At 44.2% G+C, this 6,145-nt stretch overlaps 1 protein-coding gene across 1 annotated transcript in view; it reads right to left on the reverse strand.

Moving 5' to 3' along the window:
- The window catches only part of LOC138967054 (uncharacterized), a 34,157-nt gene extending 29,161 nt beyond the window's left edge, over nucleotides 1-4,996 (reverse strand). Inside the window, exon 1 of the mRNA XM_070339513.1 lies at nucleotides 4,895-4,996. The gene's annotated coding sequence lies outside the window, so the exon portion shown is untranslated. The remainder of the gene's footprint in view (nucleotides 1-4,894) is intronic.
- Between the last annotated feature and the right edge of the window lie 1,149 nt (nucleotides 4,997-6,145).

A 6,145-nucleotide genomic window follows, 5' to 3' on the forward strand; every position in this document is an offset into this window, starting at 1 on the left:
TGTTTCTTGTATAGAATATAGTCAATGTTTGTAAAGATTTTAGTCAAGCAGTATGTAAGAAATGTTAAGTCCTTTGTGCTGGAAACTTGCATTCTCCCAGTAAGGTAATATATTGTACTACGTTGCAAGCCCCTGGAGCAAATTTTTGATTAGTGCTTTTGTGAACAAGAAACAATTGACAAGTGGCTCTATCCCATCTCCCCCCTTTCCCCGTCGTGATATAACCTTCGTGGTTGAAAACGACGTTAAACACCAAATAAAGAAAGAAAGAAAGAAACATCCGCGTACGTCTGCCGAACAACTTATGCGGCAGTGTATGTGTGAGTGGATTGTGAGGGGGAGCAACGAAATAAAAATTACAAACAGAACGAAAAAAAAAAGAAAGAAAGTTGAGCCACACTAATTACTAGTTTGAACATGGCACCCGATTTGGCACTTAAAACTCTCCCACGCCCATCCCAACTCGTATACCGCGTAATAACGTTAAACAAACCCATCACAAACAAACAAACAAACACTGAAATAAACGGACACGCACATAAGCAACTGACGCCAAAAAACGGCGTGGTATACGTCCCGACACTGATCAGTGTGTGTGTGTGTGTGTGTGTGTGTGTGTGTGTGTGTGTGTCACAGTGTGTTTCAGTGTCAGTGTGTGTGTGTGTGTGTGTGTGTGTGGTATACGTCCCAGCACTGATGTTTGTCAGTGTGTGTGTCAGTGTGTGAGTGTGTGTCGTGTGCGTGTGTGTGTGCCCAACGTTGTGTGTGTATGTCAGTGTGTATATACGTGACCAGTTGTGCGGATGTCAGTGACGGTAGTATGTAGTGTGTGAGTGTGACACGGTGTGTGTGTGTGTGTGTGTGTGTGTGTGTGTGTGTGTGTGTGTGTGTGTGTGTGTGTGCCCCACGTTGTGTGTCATGTCAGTGTGAATAAACGTGACCAGTTGTGCGGATGTGTGTGTGTGTGTAGTGTGTGAATGCCGTGCCACGTTGTGTGTGTATGTCAGTGTGTACGTGAGCTGTTGTGCGTGTGGTTGCTTTGGCGTGTGTGTGCGTGAGAAAGAGAGTCGGTGAGAAAAAAGAGAGAGAGAGAGAGGGACAGACAGACACATAGAGAGAGAGAGAGACAGACACATAGAGAGAGAGAGAGAGAGAGAGAGAGAGAGACTGAGAACGAAGAGAGAGAGAGAGAGAGAGAGAGAGAGAGAGAGAGAGATCAAATCAAATCAAATCAAATCAAATCAACTAATTTTTCGAGGGTCAGTTGTGGCATAAGCAATACAACGAGCTTTTTTTCAACCAGCCCTCGCCCAGAGAGGGGACTAAGAGAGAGAGAGAGAGAGAGAGAGAGACAAGACAAGACAAGACAAAATCTTTATTATCGAGGGTAATAGATAAGCAAGAATATTGCTTTTTTACATCCAGCCCTCGCCCTAATATAGGGTCAACAAGAACAGAAAACAATATAATCAAATAACTATCACATCAAACTTATAATACATTATATATATATACAGATATACATTTGTCATGCTGCATTTTAAGTACAATTTCCAATAATAAATATGTCAATTTTTAACATATCTTAATTTAGATCTGCATATTATTATAATTTAGTTTAACATGCACATACATTTTAAATGAATTGTTGAACCATTCAGCACATGTTTAGTTGCATTATGTGCGACATATAATTTTTTTTGAAGCTGTCTGTGTTTGTTTTATGCTTAAGAAAAATAGGAAGTGAGTTCCATAGGACCGCACCTGAATATAGAAGGCTTGATTTGAAAAGGTCAATACGTGGAGTCGGTGTGATGATTTTTAGTCTGTTATAGTTCAAAATAAAATTATCACGTAATGTCTCCGGTGCATATCCTGACATCACTTTATGCATTATTATTAGAGAGAGAGAGAGAGAGAGAGAGAGAGAGAGAGAGAGAGAGAGAGAGAGAGAGAGAGAGAGAGAGAGAGAGAGAGAGAGAGAGAGAGGTACCGTAGAAGATCGAACTCAAAATGTCTCTATCTACACACACACACCGTCACACACTGGCACACACATGCTCTCACACACTGCACACACACCGTGTGCACACACACACACACACACCATTTCCTTGTATCGCAGACAATATGGTCACAATATGCCGTTTTTTGTAAAGGATTTATCCGTGTAAATGTAGGTCCGATTCGTACAAGTCAGGCCGGATTAGGGCGCATTGTCGGTGTCACTGTCAAAAGTGGCAGCGAGGTCTGCCGAGTCAGTGTGGGTTCACCCATTTCACGACACAATACTCGGCTTTGGCGCGTACGCGATAATGTTTACCGACACATACCTGTCCTTGGTTTTTACATAGAATAAGAGGTTCTTTTCAGCTAGAACGGGTTTAGGTGCCGGAGGGTCAGTTTAGCTTTCACCGCGACCTTACTCCGCCTTACTTACTGCGGTACAGAACCCCAGGGTGACTGGCCAGATTGACGCTGACCCGGCTGACCCGTGCCTGATGACCATGGATTTAACTTGTGACATTGTCAACTTCAACCTGTGGTATTATTCATTCTTAATAAGCGATAGGTAGAGGACCAACAAACTAACACACACACTGACACACACACACTGACACACACACACACACAGATAAACACACACACACACACACTCGCACACACACACACACACACACACACACACACACACACACACACAAAAACAAACACACACATACTGGCACACACACACTGACGTACTGACTCCGCAACGCTAACCCCACCCCTCACACACACGAAACAAAAACCACCCGGGGTCATGTGCCTGTGGTTCTCCTTGAACTGACTGTCCATGACTGGACTGGACTGGCTGTGTACCAGTCAACTGGTCACCACAAATGTCACTGGACTCACGTGATAAAAAAGACTCTTTGGTTAGGTCTGCATGAATGTACTGACCATTGTAACAGCGTTGAATCGCGCTAAACGTATGTATAACACTCGCCGGGGGCTTACACTGATTATGTCAGTAGTAATCGTGCGTGTACGTGGTACCGGTGACAACTCAATCAGTACATTATATACTAGATGATTACCCGCTTCGCCGGGTACCGGCTTCGCCGGGAAGAAGTAGAGCCGAATACCAGGCTGCGCCTGGGACCCGGCTTTCAAGGAGATAAACGCGCAAAACACTGGAGACCTTCTAAAAATAGTAACGTGCAGTGACCTTCTAAAAATAGTAACGTAGTAACGGGAATATGGATTGACGCCACACGGAGGAAGGGAGATAATCGCGGCTGAAAACACTGGAGAAGATAAGGAAGAGTTACTGGTAGTGGATCCCGACAAAAAAACCACCAAAATCGGTTCAGCGCCGAGAGCACGTGTTGAAATATCTCATCGATGAGGTTGTGTCCGGGGTGTAGCTGAATACGGTGTCCAAATTTGAAAAAGATCCACCGAGAACTTTGGCCGTGCATCGCGAACAGACAGACAGACACTAGTCGTATATATATATACTAGATGATTACCCGCTTCGCCGGGTACCGGCTTCGCCGGGAAGAAGTAGAGCCGAATACCGGGCTGCGCCTGGGACCCGGCTTTGCGCAAAACACTGGAGACCTTCTAAAAATAGTAACGTGTAGTGACCTTCTAAAAATAGTAACCTAGTAACGGGAATATGGATTGACGCCACACGGAGGAAGGGAGATAATCGCGGCTGAAAACACTGGAGAAGATAAGGAAGAGTTACTGGTAGTGGATCCAGACAACAACAACAACAACAACAAACATCGGTTCAGCGCGCACAGCGCTGCGCGCTGAGAGCACGTGTTGTAATATCTCATCGATGAGGTTGTGTCCGGGGTGTAGCTGAATACGGTGTCCAAATTTGAAAAAGATCCACCGAGAACTTTGGCCGTGCATCGCGAACAGACAGACAGACAGACAGACAGACAGACACTAGTCGTATATATATATATATATATATATATATATATATATATATAGTAGCACAACTTTGTAACATGGGTGGAGCTGTGTGCGCCGTGAGAGAGCTCTGTGTTCTGCCAATACGGCAATGTCAAGTAAACATAGAACAAGTTCATTGAAACGGGATCTAAATGCATTTTTCCACCCCCCCCCCCCCCCACACCCCTCTCCCACGAGCATCTACTGAAGTAAACACAAGGACCGTCTCTTTCTCTCTCTGTGTAACTTGTATGACATTGCAAACAGGCATTTATATTAACTGTTCCTTCTCTCTCTCTCTTTTTCTCTCTCTAAGACACACTAAGGCTTTCATTCCGGTTCTGCTGCGCTAATTCTTTGTCACAAACATTCGCAACAGGCATTCCACCGGCCCACCCCCCACCCCCCCTCCACCAAACACGTGCTCTATTCTTATCCCAATCGACTGTTTTCCGCCGAAATGATTACTTTTCAATTTAACTGAAGCCCAAACTACTAATATCTTCCGGCCTTTCTTGTGTGTGTGTGTGTCTCAGTCTCTCTGTCTGTCTGTCTGTCTGTCTCTCTCTCTCTCTCTCTCTCTCTCTCTCACACACACACACACACACACACACACACACACACACACACACACACACACACACACTGACACACCAAACTGACCCTTATCCTATTGCGCGGTGACAAACCCTGTCAGGATTATGCCGACCAATCTTTGGTCAACCACATCTGTAGAGTCATCGCAAATCTGTGACTTTTCTCTGCATTCTTAAAAACCATCGCGAGACGACAGACAGCAAGCGAAGATGTCATGCGATTAGTTCTGTCGGCACTGTCAGCACTGTTGTTACTCGACAAAAATAAGCATCAGCCTCATCTAACATAGAATCTTGACTCTATCTTCAGTGATCGATGCCATGTTAAAATCACGATAACATACCTTCAGACTGGGGCAGGAAATTCGGAATACCAAACCAGCACTCGCCAACCCAACACTTGGATACGGTTCCTCCACAAATGTAGGCAATTCGCCGGTTTTCCGGTATTTATACTCGGATCGAAAAGAAACACATAATAATGCAGTTCGACAACGCGAGGGTGTGTGAGTGTCTCGCGACATTTGATTGGCTGGTGGTTCGCACTGCGCGTGAGGATTGGTCCGTCTGAACACGCCCCTTATCGTCTGCTTCTGAGGATTTGAGCTCACTCGACTGACTTGTCAGTTCTGACGGGTGTTTTTTTTTCGGAAAAGAAACGTTTGCCCAGATTTAATCAGCTTGACAACTGAACTTTTCCTTTCGCTGTTACGGTTCCGTGGTTTATGATCACGTCAGCCGATCGTTGCATTTATTCTAACCGCCAAACGTGGTCGAGTCACACCGGGGACTGTGTTCCGCGGCCTTATTTCAGCCGGGCTCGTTGTTCCTCCGTTTTCAGCCGGGCCCGATGTCACGCAAACGTAAGTGTCTTCATATAAACACAAACTATGACTTTTACACTTGTCTAAGCTAAAACTGATGAATATCAGTAGAAAGGGGAATAATTGCTTTCTTTGTAGACAGCTACTTACGTCTATTGATTATCTGGCTACTTGACAGTGGCCGAATGTAAGGCCTGCATGCGGATTTTTGTGTGAAAAATGAAGGTTCAATGTAAATTTCTCTCAAACATGGATTTGAACAACAAATATTCCTCTATTGTTACTATTTTGGGTATAGCTATGTTCCCGTCGCGATATAACCTTGCTGAAAACGACGTTAAACACCAAATAAAGAAAGAAAGAAAGAAAGATAGCTATGTTCATCTGTATCAATTTCGTGCTTCAATACGTCATCATTATTTCATAAGAAGCAATCATAAGAAGCAATCAAAACAAGCAAGTGGTGTACGTTTTGTTCCGCGCTGGGCCCCCTACATTTTTGTCTGCGTTCCGCGCTGGGCTTGCTTTTGTTCCGCGCTGGGCCCTAGGAAATGACAGAAAGATGTGCAATTGTTATGGAAATTAAAAGATGTTGTTCCTCTGCAAGTGTGTAAATGTAGGCATTAGTAGCCTATATGTGTTACAACGATGTTAAATATGCTGTTCCATGTATACAGATAGTCTCAATAGTGCAGTGTGAGGGGTTTGCACACTTCTGTTAGACTTTTAGACTTTTATGTTTTTTCAAAAATGTGACTCATGTAAAAAGAT

The sequence above is a fragment of the Littorina saxatilis genome, linkage group LG5, assembly GCF_037325665.1.
Source record: "Littorina saxatilis isolate snail1 linkage group LG5, US_GU_Lsax_2.0, whole genome shotgun sequence".
In the NCBI taxonomy this organism is placed as follows: Eukaryota; Metazoa; Mollusca; class Gastropoda; order Littorinimorpha; family Littorinidae; genus Littorina; species Littorina saxatilis.